The 18,586-nt window shown below is 42.0% G+C and overlaps 2 protein-coding genes across 8 annotated transcripts in view; one reads left to right on the forward strand and one right to left on the reverse strand.

Moving 5' to 3' along the window:
• Positions 1-6,244, reverse strand: part of ASB7 (ankyrin repeat and SOCS box containing 7) — a 51,532-nt gene extending 45,288 nt beyond the window's left edge. Inside the window, exons 1-3 of one of the 4 annotated variants that reach the window (XM_043921340.1) lie at positions 5,722-6,242; positions 5,478-5,569; positions 1,192-1,329 (exon numbers count right to left, since the gene is read on the reverse strand). The gene's annotated coding sequence lies outside the window, so the exon portion shown is untranslated. Of the gene's footprint in view, positions 1-1,181; positions 1,330-5,477; positions 5,570-5,721 lie in introns of all 4 variants that reach the window. The other 3 variants (XM_043921341.1, XM_043921339.1, XM_043921342.1) reach the window with 3 other exon arrangements.
• Positions 6,245-6,560: 316 nt separating this feature from the next.
• The window catches only part of LINS1 (lines homolog 1), a 29,316-nt gene continuing 17,290 nt past the window's right edge, over positions 6,561-18,586 (forward strand). The window contains exons 1-3 of one of the 4 annotated variants that reach the window (XM_043921335.1): positions 6,561-7,016; positions 17,605-17,786; positions 17,892-18,063. The gene's annotated coding sequence lies outside the window, so the exon portion shown is untranslated. Of the gene's footprint in view, positions 7,017-9,782; positions 9,860-17,604; positions 17,787-17,891; positions 18,064-18,586 lie in introns of all 4 variants that reach the window. The other 3 variants (XM_043921338.1, XM_043921333.1, XM_043921336.1) reach the window with 3 other exon arrangements.

Raw genomic sequence — 18,586 nt, forward strand, 5'->3', positions numbered from 1 at the left:
TCTGTATTGATAATGAGCAACTGATTGAATTAAAAAGGGAGCAAAGAAATAAATCTCTTGTGCAAAATTCCAAATAATGCGTGTAGACTGACCCCCTCCCTTTACCCTTAAGGAGGTGGAACACAACTCCCCTTTCTCCTTAACTGTGACTTCCTTTCAAAGAGGATGAAGCGGGGGGAGAAACTTTTCAGTGGGAAACCTGAAAAACAGTGCCTCAGCTAGGTAATTATGGCCAGCATCAAGAGCTCCACACCATGTTGTTAGTATGATATGATGAGAATGGCGATTTACCTCTGTGCTCCTTCTCCCCAAAACCCACAGCCCCAGTCTAATCGTGAGGTAAATAACAGACTAATTCCAATTGAGGGGCTTTCTACAAAATATCTGAAACTCTTCAAAATGTCAAGACCATCAAAAACAAGGAAACAAAGGAATCTGAGAAACTGTCACAGTCAAGAGGAGCCTAAAGAGACAGGACAGCTAAATGGAATGTGATATCCTGGATGGGATCCTAGAACAGAGAACAGTTATTAGGTAAAAGCTAAAGAAATCTGAACAGAGTATGGATTTTAGTTAACAAAACTACTCAATACTGGTTCAATAATGGTGAAAATGTGTCTATTAATGTAAGATGTTAATTAGGGGAAGATGAGTGTGTAATACATGGGAATTCTGTATCACCTTCAATATTTTTCTGCAAATCTAAAACTGTACTAAAATAAAAAATGCAAACTAATGTCGTCAGTGATGAGCCTGCAGCATTTCCACACAGAACATGTCATTATTCTCCATGTGATCCACACCTCCATTTCAAGAATGAACACCACCGGATGCCTTACTTATAAGTATTTCCTCGGTAACCCCTGTCCTCCTAAGAAAAGTGAAGATGACTTTTTACAGTCTTGAGCCTTTAAGAGTCCCTGTTTTTGCTATTGTTGCCTTCCATACACCCATCACCACTTCCATGAAGGCAGCGGAAACAGTGGGGGGTGGCAAGTGAGGAGGGAGTTGAAGAGAATATTAAATGGCATTAATTTATTACTAATATCAAGAAAGGTTTTGTGCTAAAAGTCAAAGTGACTCAATTATTCCTCTCTATAAGCAAGATGCACAAACAACAGTAACTCATGATAATCCCACATCATCTATTCCAATCAGACAAACAAAAGTGTACTGAGTACCTTATAGTACCTGGCATACTATGAGTCTTTGGCCACTGGTATTATCCCTGGAGAGAACTTTATAATAGAGTTTTTCGCATACTTCAAACGAATCAAATATTCGTAGAATGGTTAAGATCATTTTTCTTTATTCTGACAATAACAAGGTCTATAAACAAAAAAAACACAGGTTTAAAGCAAAAAAAGCACTTTGTGCTTCAGTCTTTATGGGAAAAAAAACATAGACACACATACCACGCACACACGACTCCTGTCTGCTTAAAGTATGAAGGCCAAAGACTTATTACCAAAGTATCCTAATAGTCTAAAGCATCAAACAACTTAATTTCATCACGGTGTAATTTTAAGAAAGTTTGCATTTAATAGAGTATAACCATCCATGTATGTGTAAGTAAAGGGAAAAAGGCTACTGAACTCAGAAAGTAAACGTAATATTCAGTGGTAAAGTTACCTATTAAAAACTACAGAGGAAGTCCAGAGATAAGATGGAAAAAATCTATTTCCCCTCAAAAAGTGCAAGTCTGAAAATCTGATAGCTCATGGAGTCACCTATAAAAGAATATGGTGAAGGAGGCAATTTTTTAAGTAAACATATGTACAATGTAAGTTGACTCAGAATGACTAAAACTCTGAGGGTGCAATCTTTAGCAACTCCATTCTAGGTTTCAGTCAGAAAAGGGAAAAAAAAAAAAACATACTAACAAGACTTCAGAATTATATATCAAAATGAACTGCTTCCCAATGTATATCACTTTTATAAAAGATTTTACTGCCCAACGTTAATAGTGTTTAAATTTTACAAATTCATCTTTTCTACTTTACACTTTTCTTAAAAAAGAAAACAATCTAGGCCTCCGAGCTTTCACAATGTTGACCATATTAGAAACTACAAATTTAGGAATTAAATGCCATCTAATCTCCATACAGATGTCAAGTGAACCTCATTAAGTTAAAACCAAAGCTTTTTGCTTCATTTAATTAAAAGAAATCTATATTCATGGAATAAAGAATAAAATAGCTATAAAGCAAAATATACTTAAGATCTGTCTAAATTACATAACTTGCACCAAATTTGCCCACATGTCCCCAATTTCCTTTGGCATAAATGATTAGTCATTAATAGCTTTTGCATATTACTTTCACTGAAAGTCCACACATTTTTTGATTAAGGGACACAAATTAGAACTGTGCTTTCAGATTTCACACGAACTGGAAACAAGGTAACAGCTTGCTACTCAAAAAAAGAAATAAGCATTTCTTTGCAGAATAAACAGAGATACAGGCTGTAAGGAAATAAAATCAGTAACTCCAAGGATACTGGCTCTAAGGGGGAAAAAAAAAATACCAAAAACCATGAATAGCTCACAAGTCCCAAGAGGGAAGATGGATGCAGAAACACTACAATGCCCAAAGCATGTAACATGGCTGAGATGGATGTTGATGAAGTCGACTCATATAACCAAAAGCCTGGAACCCAAAATGAAGTAGAAGTGTATTTTATATCACTCAGCTGAGCACCACAGTGTTTCTGTTCCAAAACAAGTGAGGGTATTCATATTTCCTCCAAATTACTGGGCCTCCATATAGCAAGCATTTATTATCATGCACAACTTTTCTATAAGCTTCCTAAGTTCTAACAGACAGACCAACAAAATGTGGACAAGGCAACAGAGGAAATTTTGTAGTTCACTTACTTCGACTCAATTCCAAGTATAAATCACAAGTATCATAAATGATGAAATCTTGTCAACCTTATCTTTTTAACCTATGTCTGGCCTTACCATCTTAGCAGCCTCATGTCAGTACCTAAGTTTATGAGAAAGGAGATAAGTCTTCTATGTAGGGCATACTTTCTGTTGACGATGAAGTGAAAAAGTTGAAAGTCAGGTATTAGATATGCTTACACAAACGACCTGATTTTACAGACTTTTTAGCAATCATATGTACTTCTGTGTTATCAAAGTTAAGTGTGAACGAAATAAAGCAGTATTTGTATGTGTCATAACATAATTGTGAATGGCATCGCTTTAGGTATGAAGACAATAAGTGCTGGCCACAGCATACTCAAAATGTATCACTTCAATTAAAAATCAGTGATTCTCCCTATGGGCTCATAAATCTTACTTAGTTACCAAAAAAACTTGTTTATTTTTTTTCTTTTCAAAACCATGTGACTGACAATAGAATTAACACAAAGTTAACTACCAGACTGAAGAATATAAACCAGTCAATAGGCTTTTTTGGTAACACAATATTCACATTAAATGTTTGGCATAATCTAGACCAAATACTCTCAATCATGCTAATATTAGGAACAGATGTTGACAATTTATATATACTCCATAATCTTAGAAGAACCACCAAAAGCTGAGAGGATCAATGAAATAGTTAAGAAATTAGAATGAACAGAGAGGAAAAGTAGTATTCTCTCTTTACCTTATATACTTGACTCAGCACAGGTGATAAAACCCCTCAGAAATGAAAACATGCTAGAGTTCAATCTAAACCAGAAAAACATTTAACCGAGAAGGCCTGAATAGAAAATATACATAATTCATCTTTACCTTAAAAACATGCTTCAAGTATTTTAGCAATTTTTTAAAAGGTCTAAAGTAATCATTAGGCATTTCTCTGGATTCACATATTTAAATAATGAAAATTGCCTTCTACCTAGCTTTTAGTGAAATGCAGTGAACCCTACACGTACAGGGGGCTTCCCAGGTTCCCAGTTGGTGAAGAATCTGCTTGCCAATACGGGACACACAAGAGATGTGGGCTCGATCCCTGGGTGGAGAAGATCCCCTCAAGAAGGAAATGACAATCCACTCCAGCATTCTTGCTTGGAAAATTTCACGGACAGAGGAGCCTGGTGGGCTGCAGGCAATCGGGTCACAATGAGCCGGACATGGCTGACCATACATGCACTCTACATGCAGGTACAAAAGGTGCCCTAAATGTTCACTATGGAATAGTCATTAGTCAATACTGATTCTAAATCCCATTCAGTAGCATACATTCTCATTTTGGTATCCAGTTCCAGGTCTCAAGAATACGCAAACCCTCAAAGCCCTTGGCTGCACCTTGACAATTAAAAGAATCAGGTAAGAGACTAATTTTTTTATCCAGAAGGCAGAAAGTCCAGAAGTAGAGAACAAGTCAAAGATTTCCTAACAATTTTTGCTATTTTAAGCACTTCTTTGCATGTAAAATTCCCTAAAAAACCTGTGATATTAAAATAACTCTGAGATTAACAAGCGACTTTATACTCCTGTTATTGGATGTTAGAGAAGTTATTCACTTGGCTCATTTCTGAATTAACTCTTACATGATTTCCCTGTTCATATCCCCTCTTTAGGACTTACATGAATGTCCTAAACTTACCTTTAGTGCATTTTCTAAGGTGGCAACAAAATACAGATGCTTAAATTTCAATCTAACAAATTCTCTATAAGGGTTTCAAAATGAGAAATCTTATGAAAAGTGCCAAAATAAAACCCTACATTCTAAACATATCAAAACATTCTTTTGCTTTTAAATTCCTGAGCGTCAGATGATTAACAAGATATTGTGTAAAGTTTCATAAGTACTAGAAAATCTGAGATTTAGCAAATATGATCTTTTTATAAGAGTTTCATAGCCCGTACACATCTGTCACACAGAAACACACAAAGGTCCAAAGAGTTAATTATACATAAGTGCTTCAGGAGAGTATTGCTTTCACGTCATTCACATTATTAAGGTACACAAATTCACTTTTTACTATAGGAAAAAAAGTCACATTATTTTCTGAAACTCACAAATTTCAAGCTATTACTGAACCTTCCTTCACCAACTCTTGTGAGGTAACTCAAAAGATATTCTGATGGTGGTAGAGGAAAGATGATAGCAAAGAAGAGGAGAAAACAGAAAATTGTGGTTTAATTAAAAAGCAGAGTCATCCAGAATTAACAAGCAATTAACAAGGAATTGGGGAATTCCTATGAGAATAAGAGGGGCAAGGGGAGCTACAAAAAGGTCTCAAAGTCTCTGAGCAGGGTAAATGGTGGAGTGTACCAAAAGATAAATGCAACACATGGAAACACACTGTTCAGAGGGAAAGGGGTAAAATAAGGTCCTGGGAAAGAGAAGTTATTAAAATGTTAAAGACTGGGGCACGGGCAGCGTTTTTGTTTTTGCTGGAAAGCTAGAGGCCAGGAAAGGGGTGCATTGCCAGGTAACTATCCAGAAAAGAAAGCACCGATTAATGAGGTAGGGGCCAGGAATAAACAATGGGGGAGGGGAGGGCTGGCTCGTTACCTTGACGGTGGAAGCTGGTCAGAGCTCCGCGGCTGCTCGGGCGGGTGGGCAGACCCTCTCCTGCCGTGGCTCGCCCCCCAGCCAGCTCACACCTGGAAATCAGAGACCCGTGAGCGGGGCAGAGCCCCGGGGCCGGGACGGAGGGGGCCCCGGGGCAGAAAGCGGGGCGGGCCGGCAGGAAGCGGCAGGCTTCCCCTCCGTCCCGGGCCGGCCCCTTCCCCTCAGAGGGGTAACCGACTTTTACCTGTCTCCTCAGCTGCTGCCTCCCTTCCTTCTTCCAGCCGCCTCCACACTCACCAACTTCTCCATTGAGGAAACAGCCCGGGCAGGGCCGGACCCGGCTGTCCCTGCTCCTCCGCGGCGCCTCCCGGCCCCAGCCTGCCAGCATCCAGACGGCCCGGCCGGGCGGAGGCGGCGGCGGTGGCCGCCGGGCGGCCTGGGGCAGGGGTGCAGGGAAGAAGTCCCGGCGCGGGCGGGGGGCAGCCCCGGTCCGAGCGCTCGGGGCAGGGGGCTGCCGCGCTCCTGGACGGGGGCGCCCGGCCACTGAGGGGCCCGGGAGGGCTCGGGGCGGCGAGGGCCGGGCTCTCACGGAGCCCGGAGTGCCGGCCGCCGGGGCGCCAGGCAGGGGGCTTTCGGGATGCACTTTGCACCGGGCCACCCCCGCCCCCTCCCTCCAGCACTTTGGGGTCACTGGGATGGGACCAAGCTCGCAGCAGCCAATCAGCGGCCGCACTGGAGCCGGAGCCTGGAGCCGTAAACCAGGTCTGAGGTGGGTGGGGGGGTGGGGGGTGGGGGCGACTTGGTTGGTTGGTTGCTTCCTTCTCTCCTCCTTACCCCAGCAGCCCCCACCCCTTTGCCTGCCGTAAAGCGGCCTGCGTATTCGCGACAGTTAGAGGAGGCGTGCCGAGCGAGGCTAGGAGTCGCCTCTGATTGGCCACATTTACTCCCTCCCCACGTCGTGGCTCCCAACGCTCCGCCCCTGGCGGAGGGACTCCACGCGGTTGCTAAGAGACACTACACGCCGAATAGGACGTCTGCGCATGCGGGAGGGGGCAGCGCGTTGTACTTTCTGTGAACTACGGTGGCCCGGAAGGGGCGGTGCTTGCTCGAAAGGCAACGCGGAGGTGGCGTGGCTTGGGGCAGATCCCCAGCAATTAACTGGGAAAGGTCGCTACGCTCGGCGACTGGGGAAGCGGCTGTGCGGACGTTGAGAGGCTGTTCCGGGGCTTAAGACTGAGGAGGTGTCAGTCCCCAGGAAGCGAGGGGAGGCGCTCCTCGTCCCGCCGCCCTCGTCCCGCCGTACTTTTCGGACGCGAGCGCCGGCTCCTAGGCAGGCTCCGCTCCAAGGCCTGAGGCTCCGTTAGCTCCCAGCTGGGCGCGCCTCGCTTCGCGCGGAAGACGACACTGTGGCTTGGCGGTGACGCTTCAGGGGCTTTCCTGCGAAGACAGCGGCCCTTGAGAATTCCGGCGAATGAAAGGGGAAAGAGTGGAAAATGTGGGAGATGGCCGTGTTTATTAAGTGCGTTTTTCACTTACCAGGTATTTATCCTAAGCTGGTCAGTGTCCTTGCCGTCAGGGAGACAACAGCGAACAAGATATATGTAATCCTTTGCCCTCGAGGAGCTTTCGCTTTAGCAAAGAGACTGACAGACACGAAATTATTTATCAGATAAGGATGGGGTCGAGCTTGGCTTGGACGTGATGGCTCTTTTAGCTAGGAAGGGTCTCTGAGGAAGTGATATTTGACTCGCCATCTGAGTGAGGAAGACTCAGCCATGCCAAGATCTGAGTTGGGGGAGGGGGGCGGATTTTGCAGGCAGAGACATCAAAGTGCAAAGTCTCTGACGCTGGAATAATCTGTGCCGTTGCTAGGAACTGCAGGAAAGAAGGCCAGCTAGTCAAGCAAGGAAACTGATAATGAAGTTGGTTGTGGGAGTGGACGGTGTGCGACAGCCTGCAGATCTTGCAGGACCTTGTAGCAGGTGGTCGGGAAGATCTATTTATGTTTTGAAAAGATCACTGGCTGCTCAGTGGAGAATACTGTAGCTGAGAGTGAGGTTACTGCAGATGTGAAAGACTGTTGTGGTAGTTCAGGCAACAATTGACATTATTTTAAACTTACTCAGCCAGTACAGCAGACGTTTGGCTACCACGAGTGTCCTCAAGAAAAGCCTATCTAATTTTTAAAAAAAGTATGTATTTCAACATATCAACTACTTTTATGTAATAAAATACATTAAGATGTTTTGTGGCAGATGGGGGTCACTGCAAACATTTCGAATTGCTATCCTGGTATTTTATTGTACATTATTATTCATTTATCAAGAATATTCATTGTGCTGCCTTCTACATAAGCTGTTTATTGGCTTAGGTAGGCAAACTGGGCTCAGGTCTACCCAGGGAAGCTCATAGTCAAGTGTGGGGAAACCAAATTAGAAAATTATTACAGACAATTCAGTGAGAGAAATACCATGTATAGGCTGAGGGAGCACTTGGCCAGGCCCTTTAATCCTGACTTGGATATGTGATAGGCTCCCCAAGACTGGAGGTTTTCTCTTTGAAGGTTGAGAGTGGGAGGGGAAAGGCTGAGTATGATTTTAGGGAGAATGGGCCAAGAAAAGTCATCCTTAAAGTGCGCAGAATTTCTGAGGCCCTCAGAGAAAACCTGGAGCTAACTTTGTGGGGCACAGACATAAGAAGACCCCAAGAGTCAGATCTTGAAGGGCATGCCAAGCTATGTTCAGGGAGTTGTACTTTATCTGAATCAAAGTGGAGAAGTTTTTCAGAAGGAAGTGCATGTCGGATGGGCCAGGATATAATCACTTGGCAAGGCCTCTGTTGTGGTTCTCCCTGGTAGGAGTGGTGTACAGTCACAGTGGCAGGAAGGATGGAAAGAAGTGAAGTGAGGGAGGGTCTGGGAGGATAGCCAGGTTTCTTGCTTGGGTGACTAGGAGATACAGGTGCCATATACTGAGATAGCAACTTTGAGAGACCATAGAGTGAGTTGAGTTTGTGCTTAAGGTGCTGTGGAAATTCCAAGTGGAGCTGTCCACTGGCGTTTAGATATTTGAGAGTGGACCCCAGAAGAGAGCTAAACCTAATTGTGTTTTCTGGAGTTGTTAGCGTAAAGATATTAATTGAAGACATTGAGAGACTGTGAAACATTAAAGAGACTACAATCTGTTGTATTCATGGGTTCTGCTTCTGTGGATTCAGTCAACCTCCATTCAAAAATATTTGTAACAAGAAAAAAGTCCAGGAAGTTCCAAAAAGCAAAACTTCAACTTGCCACCAACTTAGAAACTATTTACATAGCATTTACATTGTATAAGATATTCTAAGTAAGCCAGAGATGATTTAAAGTATAGGGGAGGATGTGCATTGTTGTTACTGTTATTGTTCAGTCGCTAAGTTGTGTCCAGTTCTTTGCAACCCGGTGGACTGCAGCACCCCAGGCTTTTATGTCCTTCACTATCTCTGAGAGTTTGCTCAAATACATGTCCATTGGGTCAGTGATGCTATCTAAGCATCTCGTGCTCTGCCTCCCTCTTCTTTTGCCTTCAGTCTTTCCCAGCATCAGGATCTTTTCCAGTGAGTCAGCTCTTTGCATCAAGTAGCCAAAGTATTGGAGCTTTAGCTTCAGCATCAATCCTTCCAATGAATATTCAGGACTGATTTCCTTTACGATTGACTGGTTTGGTCTCCTTGCAGTCCAAGGGACTCTCAAGAGTCTTCTCCAACACCACAGTTCAAAAGCATCAATTCTTTGAAGCTCAGCCTTTATGGTCCAGTTCTCACATCCATACATGACCACTGGAAAAATCATAGCTTTGACTAGATAGACCTTTGTTGGCAAAGTGACGTCTCAGCATTTTAATACTTTGTCTAGGTTTATCATAGCTTTTCTTCCATGGAGCAAGCATCTTTTATATTCATGCCTGCAGTCGCCATCTGCAGTAATTTTGGAGCCCAAGAAAATAAAGTCTGTCACTGCTTCCACTTTTTCCCTTTCTATTTGCCATGAAGTGATGGAACTGCATGCCATGATCTTAGTTTTTTCAGAGTTGAGTTTTAAACCAGGTTTTCACTCTCCTCTTTCACCCTCACCAAGAGACTCCTTAATTCCTGTTCACTTGCTGCCATTAGAGTGGTGTCATCTGCATATCCAAGGTTGTTGATATTTCCCTTAGCAATCTTGATTGCAGCCTGTGCTTCATCCATCCTAGCATTTTGAATGATGTGCTCTGCATATAAGTTAAATAAGCAGAATGACAATATACAGCCTTGACATACTCCTTTCCACAGTTTTGAACCAGTCTGTTGTTTCCTGTCCAGTTCTAAGTGTTGCTTCTTGACCTGCATACAAGTTTCTAAGGAGACAGGTAAGATGGTCTGGTATTCCCATCTGTTTAAGAATTTTCCACAGTCAAAAGCTTTTGAGTAGTCAGTGAAGTAGAAGTAGGTGTTTTTCTGGAATTCCCTTGCTTTCTCTCTGATCTAACCACTGTTGGATGTGCCTGGGTTATTTATATGCAAACAAGGGACTTAAGCATCTACTGATTTTGGTACCCCTGAGGGGTCCTAGGACCAGTTTCTACCCAGAAAAGATTGTAGGAGAAGAACTATCTGAGAAGGACTTTCCAGAGAGGGAGAAAGGCCTCCAAAAGAAACTGACTTGTCAGGAATTAGTGTGTGTGTGTTGTTGTTCAGTTGCTAAGTCATGTCCAACTCTTTGCAACGACATGGATGTAGAAAAGGGCAAAGTTTTTTATTTATTTATTGTTTTAGCTGCACCATACGCCACGTAGGATCTTAGTTCCTAGACCAGAAATCAAACTTATGCCCCCTTCAGTGGAAACTTGGACTCTTAACTGCTGAACCACCAGAGAATCCCAAGGCAAAATATTTTTTAATGGAGGACTACACAATTATTATCTGTGTGAACATGTGCCTATTTCTCCTTTAAAGAATATAGCCCTTTGGCCAGCAATTCTGCTGATGAAATTGTAAGCAGAAACTCCTTTTAGGAAAAACCCTTAAAGACTTGGCAGGGGGAGGAGAGTGAAAAGACATATTATAAATTGAGAATCATCATGCATGATAGAGAAGACACTGAAATAGTGTGGATCAGTGATTAATAGTCACAGTGGTAGCCCTAAAGACTTCTTTCTCTTGTTCTGTGTCAGGCTTTTCAGAAAATACAAATTCTTAGAACATTCTTACTAAACATTTGCTTAAATTAGAAAAAAAGTAGAAGTTTTATACTACTAAGAGCCAGGCTGCAAATTATACAGGATAAGTTTTTTAAAACTTCTGTTTTTTTTAACCAAACCCACCCAGGAAGTATAGTATCTAACTGTATATTCAAAGAAATATGTGCAGGACTGCAAGCAGTTTCCAAAGGGATTTCAACAGGTGCGTGGAACAATGGTACTCTACTTGGAGATTACTCTTCCTAAAAAAACTACTTTGAAGGCTACTACATATTTTTGCGTGTATAATTTCCAATTAAAAAAAAATAATTTCTCTAGAAACCAGTTATATTCAGACATATTAAGTGGTATGATACATTAGCAACTTCTGATCTTTCAATTCTCTTATGATTTCTTCCTGATTTATTATAAAAACAAATAACATCACAGAAAGTTTGGACAACAGCTTATAATACCTAAACTTCAATACAACTGCCAACTTTATTTTTGCATGCTCCTTTTTTGTCTTCAGACACTTTCAACAATACATGTGCCCTGAGGGATGCCATGGCAGTCCGGGGGTTTGGACTACACATTCTCTAGTCAGAGAACTAAAATCCCATGATCCATATGGCATGGCCAAAAAAAGAGAAAAAAACCAACTTGTGTTATGAGTTTCTAGACTATCTGTACATTTTGCCTAAATAACTGCTGCCTCCATCTTGGAAAGTCAGATTGCTACCTGACATCCGCTAGCACTCTTGGGTTCTGGAATTGCATAGAGGCTTTACGAATTATCTGGGCCAATGATTTTCAGGTTTCTTAGCAATGGGACTCCAGTGAAAAAAAAAAACTCTGTTGACAGTGGTATTTTGCTAGTATGAATGTAAATTATATATAAAGTTCAGTTTTATAAAGTTTACTGACTACAGAATCAGGCAGTTTCAAATTCCAAAAAGAATAAAATAAATGAATAAATCTGTGAAGTTGTGGAGGACGTGTTCAGTCTCACAGCATCATCAGCCCCATGCAGTTCAGTTTGTTGCTAAATATTGCTTCAACCAAGACATGAAGGTCTCCGAGCTTCTTAACAGAAGTTTGTATATGAGTTGTGTCCTAACTTTTCCTAGCTTTTCCTTTTCTCTGGTCACTTATTTTTCACTTGAAATCCTTTGTTCAGGTTGCAACAGTTTGCAAGACTACTGAGAGATAATTCTATCACAACCAGGGAACATGGCATACCATGCTTCATAGAACGTGCTACTGAATAATTCTAAATTGATTTATTGTGTTGGTGATCTCAAATTTGATTATTCTTAAACTGTAACTTTTCATTGATTTAGCAGTTTAAATTGCATAATATTTTTAGCAAATTAAACTTGATTAGATTTCACCAGACATACTGTACTTTGCATCCAATTAGGTGATATCGAATTCACACAAATGGAAACACTAATTTTGCAACAGATAAATGAAGTAATTCCAGATCAGCGTTTATGATGTTTTAGTTCATAAAACCCTGCTGTGCTTAGTCGCTCAGTCACTCAGTTGTGTTCGACTCTTTGCAGCCCTTCAAGCCCACTAGGCCAGGCTCCTCTGGCCATGGGGATTCTCCAGGCAAGAACACTGGAGTGGGTTGCCATGCCTTCCTCCAGGGGGTTTCCCAACCCAGGAATCAAACCACAGTCTCCTGCATTGCAGGCAGATTCTTTACCAGCTGAGGTACTAGGGAAGCCCCCATAAAACCCTGACTCAGTCTTAATTGAGTTTCTACCCGATATAGAGGAGTACTTGATCATTGGAAAAATGTTCAAGCCCCACTGCAGCAACTCTGACTTACTTGGTACCCAGGGCTCAGGCATTTTTTCCTAGTGCTCCAGTGAGTTCACTGTGTGACTGAAGTCAAGAATCACTGCCCGGAAGACTGTGTCTCAGCCCTTAAATTCAGCGGTATTGATGATACAGAGAGAGCACGCTATGCTGTGAATGACAGCAGATACCGTTTCTGTGACTGCGGGGAAATTGAGACCTACATGTTAATACGGCCACCAGACAGCCTATCATCTGCCTTTCACCACAACTTTGTTCAGCGGTACCTGGCAGGAAAGGGGGAAGGGGCTGGATATAGAAATTCCTCTTTATAGACTTTGACCTTACAGTCCCAACAAAAAAAGTGCTGAAAGGAAGGAAGCTAACTACTGGCTCTCGAGCTTCCTTATAGGCCTGATCAGACTGTTTTCCCCTTCAGGGTAGTCTTAATTCGCCCTTTACTGTGACTCAACGTGTGCAGCTCCAACACATTGAGCACACTGTTAGGTAACACAAGATAGAATGAGCTCACAACTCAAGCCCTACCATGGATAGTACTGCTATGGATAACATTTATTTTTTGACATGAAAGTTTTATTGTATTTTAAGTTAAAAGTTACACAGCAGTTAAAAGTTTTTTTGAGATCAAAACAGTACTAAAATGAACTTAGTACCCGATTTTAGGATTATTTCAGACATACATATTACTAATGAACGCCAAATGAATGAAGTTAATAGATCTCTGAGAACTTGACTGAAACAATATTCAGCCATCAAAACATTCAATAAATATTTAATGCCTACTGTGTACCTGGCATTTTGCTAGGAGCTGGGGAAGAAGTGTTGAACCAGACTCCTCTTTAAAGCAGGAGTCTTAGAAATCATTGCATGGATCATTTAAAGTCCAGTTGTGACATATTCTGTAAGACGACAGTGATTCTAGAAGACTGAGGCTAGGTATCAGGAGGACCTAAGCTTGCTGGAGAAAGTCATTATATTTGAAGCTGAGCTATGCTTAGTCATGAAGTTGTGTCCGACTCTTTTTGACCCCATGGACTGTAGCCCACCAGGCTCCTCTGTCCATGGGATTCTCCAGGCAAGAATATTGGAGTGGGTTGCCATGCCCTTCTCCAGGGGATCTTCCCAGTCCAGGGATCGAACCCAGGTCTCCTGCATTGCAGGTGGAGTCTTTAGCATCTGAACCACCAGGGAAGCCCAAGAATACTGGAGTGGGTAGCCTATCCCTTCTCCAGGGAATCTTCCCAACCGAGGAATCAAACTGGGTCTCCTGCATTGCAGGTAGATTCTTTACCAGCTGAGCTAGTAGGGAAGCCCATATTAGTTTCAGGTGAGCAACATAATGATTCAATATTTGTATATACTGTAAAATGATCATCACAATAAGTCTAGTTAATATGCATATCCTCATATAGGTTTTGTGTGTGTGTGATGAGAACTTTTAAGCGATGGGAACGATGTACAATACTGTATTGTTAACTATAGTCACTGTACTGTACATTACATCCCATGACTATTTTTGACCCCCTTCACCTGTTTTGACCACCCCACCCCCTGTTACTGGCAAACACCAGTCTCTTTTCTGTACCTATGAATTTGTTGTTGTTTTTATATGTGTGTGTGCTCAGTCTTTTTCAACTCTTCGCAACCCTATGGACTGTAGCCTGCGTGGCCCCTCTGTCTATGGAATTTTCCAGGCAAGAATACTAGAGTGGGTTGCCATTTCCTACTCCAGGGGATTGCCAGCTCAGGGATCCAACCCACTTTTCTTGATTTCCTGCATTGGCAGGATTCTTTACCACTAGCACCACCGGGGAACTTTATTTATTTATTTATTTTATTTTTTTAGATTCCACATGTCAAAGAGATCATATGGTATTTTCTCTTTATCTGACTTATTTCACTTAGCATACTACCCTCAAGGTCCATACACGTTGTCACAAGTGACAAGATTTCATCTTTTTTTTATTTTAATGACTGAACAATAATATCTATCTATAGATAAGTCACATTTTCTTTATCCATTCATCTGTTTAATAGACACTCAGGTTGCTTCCATATCTTGGCTATTGTGAATAATGTTGCATTGAACATAGGGGAGTATGTATCTTTTCAAGTTTGTGTTTTTATTTCCATTGGATAAATAGCCAGAAGTGAAACTGCTGTTTCATTTAATAGTTCTAGTTTTAGTTTTTTTGAGGCCCTCCATACTGGTTTCTGTAGAGACTGCACTCACTTATATTCCTACCAGCAGTGCACAAAGGTTCCATTTTCTCCACATCCTCACCGAGACTTGTTATTTCTTGTCTTTTTGATAAACAGCCGATCTAATAGGTATGAGGTAATATCTCATTGTGGTTTTGACTTGCATTTCCCTGATGACTAATGATGTTGAGCATCTTTTAGTATTACCAGTTGACCATCTGTATGTCTTTGGAAAAATGTCCGTTCAGATCCTCTGCCCATTTTTTAATCAGCTTTTTGTTTTTTGACATGGGAGGATTCTTTGCTACAGAATTTATGTGAATTCGTTATATGTTCTGGATATCAACCTCTCATCAGATATGTGGCTTTCAAATATTTTCTCCCATTTTGTGGGTTATCTTTGCATTTTACTGCTTGATTCCTTTGCTGTGCAGTTTATAGAAACTAAGTGTGTGTTGATGGATGAATGGATAAAGAAAATAACAAAAACACCAAGCTCATGGATGCAGAAAACAGATTGGTGTTTGTTAGAAATTGGAGGGGTGGGTGGAGGTGGAGGGCAAATGAGTGAAGGGGATCTGAAGTTACAAACAGTCAGTTATAAAATAAATAAGATGTGGAGCTGTAATGTACAGCAGAGGTCCCCAACGCCTGGGCCAGGAGCCGTTATTGTCATCAGTCCATGGTCTGTTAGGAACCAGGCTGCATTGCAAGAGGCGAGCAGGGAAGCTTCCTCTGTCTTCCATCTGTATTTGCAGCCACTCCTCATTTCTCGCATTGCCACTCATCTCCACCTCCTGTTAGATCACCTGTGGCTTTAGATGCTCACAGAGCAAACCCTACTGTGAATTGAGCGTGCAAAGGATCTAGGTTGCACACTGCTTATGAGAGTCTTATGCCTAACAATCTGAGGTGGAGCTGAGGTGGTGATGCCTCCAACTGGGGAGGGGCTGCAAATACAGATTATCAGTAGCAGAGAGGTTTGACTGCACAGAGCCATAATAAGTCAACTGCTTGCAGACTCATCAAAACCCAGCAGTGAGTGGCAAGTGACAATTAAAGTACATCTGGTGTTAGGCTTTCTAGTGGTAAGTGAGCTGATATACTTCAACTGTACAGCTGTATCTGGTGGCAGGATTTTAGTCAGAATCTGATACTTATTTTAGTCTGCGCATGGCCTGCCCGTTATTTATTTACCACTTCTGTCTATGCCCTCTTTCCTACTCTACACACTTGTCTTAGTCACAGTTTTGGTAAGCCCACAAGCTAACCCTAGCCAACGTGAGTGAAAAACAAACATCACTGGAGAGTTCATTTGAAAAGAGGGAAAGATTCAATGATGAGACAGCAGAAAACTCTAAGACTGTCAGCAAAAAGAAAGCTGCATTTAAAAGAAACACTGAGTTCCACTTAAATTATGGGTTCATTGCATCAGGTGCTTCATATTCTCCAAGCTCACTTTGTATCATATGTGGAGACACTGGCTATCCAACGAAGCCATGAGACTGGAAAATGCTTTGCCACTTGGAGACCAAGCACTCTGTATTAAAAGACAAGTCTTTGGAGTTTTCCAAAAGAAAAAAGACATGAATACAAACAACAGAAGCAATTATTGAAGGCCACCACTTCATCAAATGTGTCTGCACTGAGAGCATCATTCTTAGTGGCTGACAACATCGCTAAAGCTAAGAATCCCTTTCCTGTTGGTGAAGAGATGATCTTGCCCGCCGTTTAAGGACATTGTCCTGAACTTTTAGGAGAGGCTTCGGTTCAAAAAGTCTTCCCTGGTGGCTCAGAGGTTAAAGCGTCTGCCTCCAATGCGGGAGACCTGGGTTCGATCCCTGGGTCCGGAAGATCCCCTGGAGAAGGAAATGGCAACCCACTCCAGTATTCTTGCCTGGAGAATCCCATGGACAGAGGAGCCTGGTAGGTTACAGTCCACGGGGTTGCAAACTGAGCGACTTCACGTTTCACTTTCACTTCAAAAGGTGGCACATGTTCCTCTTTTGACTAACACCGTAACTAGATGAACTGATGAAACAGCAGAGGATCCTGAGGCACAATTATTAGGGAGGATTAACGAGTCGCCATGGCATGTAATCCATGTTGACAAGTCTACCAGCATTGACAACAAGGCAACAAAGCTTGTCTTCATGCAATATTTTCAGGAGGGTGTGCATAACAAAATGTTATGTGCACTTTTGTTGCCAGCCAACACCACAGCTGCAGAACTATTCCTGTCATTAAATGACTACATATCGGGGAAACTGAATTGGTCATTTTGTGTCAGTATGTGCCCGGATGGCGTGGCTGCCGTGACTGGACGACTGTTTGGCTTCACTAATCAGGTCAAAGAGGTCGCCTCTGACTGTGAGTCTTCACACAGTGTCATCCATAGAGAAATGCTGGCTAGCCAAAAAATGCCACCTGAGCTTAACATGTTTTGTAGGATGTGATTAAAGTTGTTAATCACATTAAAGTACATGCCCTTAACTCACATCTGTTCACATAGCCATGTGAGGAGATGGACACAGAGCTTATATGTCTTCTCTTATACACAGATAGTTTTCTAAAGTTAGATGACTGGCCAGAGTTTTTGAGTTACGAGAGCTGCTCCAGAGATTTATTTTAGAAAAACAGTCACCACTGGCAACACATTTCAGTGACACAGAATGGGTTGCAAACCTTGCTTACTTGTGTGACATAGTCAACCTGCTCAGTGAACTCAATTGGTCACTATAGGGAAAAGGACCAGTGTGTTCAAGTTGGCAGAAAAAGTGGCTGCATTCAAAGCTAAACTGGAATTATGGGTCGATGAGTGAAAAAACATTGGGGTTTTTGACATATTTCAAACATTAGCAGAGATTTTGAAAGAAACTAAGTCAGGGTCTTCTTTCTCCCAGCTGGTGCATGATCACCTGTGTCAGCTTTCAAAAGAGTCAGCATTACTTCCCAACCACAAAAGACCTCTGAGCTGGGAAGGAATGGATCCGTGACCCATTTGTGAATAAGCCAGATGAATCGACTTTGTGCAAGTAGAGGATCAACTAACTGCTTGAGATCACAAATTACAGTGGCCTTAAAAGTATGTTTGAGACAACTTCAGATCTCCCTGTGTTCTGGATTAAACTCAAGGCAGAATATCCTGAAATTGCCACAGAAGCACTAAAAAGCCTGCTTCTGTTTCCAGCATCCTCTCTTTGTGAAGCGGTGTTTTCTGCAATGATGGCAACCACGACAAGATTATGGAGTAGGCTGGACATAAGCAGCACACTTCGGGTGTCACTGTCTCCCATCACCCCCAGGTGGGACTGTCAGTCGCAAGAAACCAAGCTCAGGTCTCCCGCTGATTCTACATTATGGTGGGTTGTGTAATTATTTCATTACATACCATGTAATAATAAATGAAGTGCATAGTAAATGAACTTGAATCCTTCCAAAACCATCCCCCCACAGCCCTCAGTCTGTGGAAAAATTGTCTTCCATGAAACCAGTCCCTGGTGCCAAAATGGTTGTGGACTGCTAATGTACACCTTGGTTAATAGTCAGTACTGTTGCCTTTGAAAATTGCTAAGAGAGCATATCTTAAAAGTTCTCACCACACACAAAACTTTTTTGAAATGTTGGTGATGGATGTTAACTGGATATATCATGGTGGTCATTTTGCAATATATAGATGAGAGTGTCATGTTGTACACCTAAAACTAATATAATGTTATATGTCAATTATACCTTGATTAAAAAAAAAGAATCTGGTAAACAGTGCCTTTCTTTTGTGCCTTTCTATTTGTGCCTTTCTTAACTTGCCACCCCCTTAAAAATGGGGGAGGAGCATTGTTTTTTCTCCCATCATGTCCATTCTCTTTTAGCCATTTTACACCATAA

This window comes from Cervus elaphus, chromosome 13 (assembly GCF_910594005.1).
Source record: "Cervus elaphus chromosome 13, mCerEla1.1, whole genome shotgun sequence".
NCBI classification, from domain to species: Eukaryota; Metazoa; Chordata; class Mammalia; order Artiodactyla; family Cervidae; genus Cervus; species Cervus elaphus.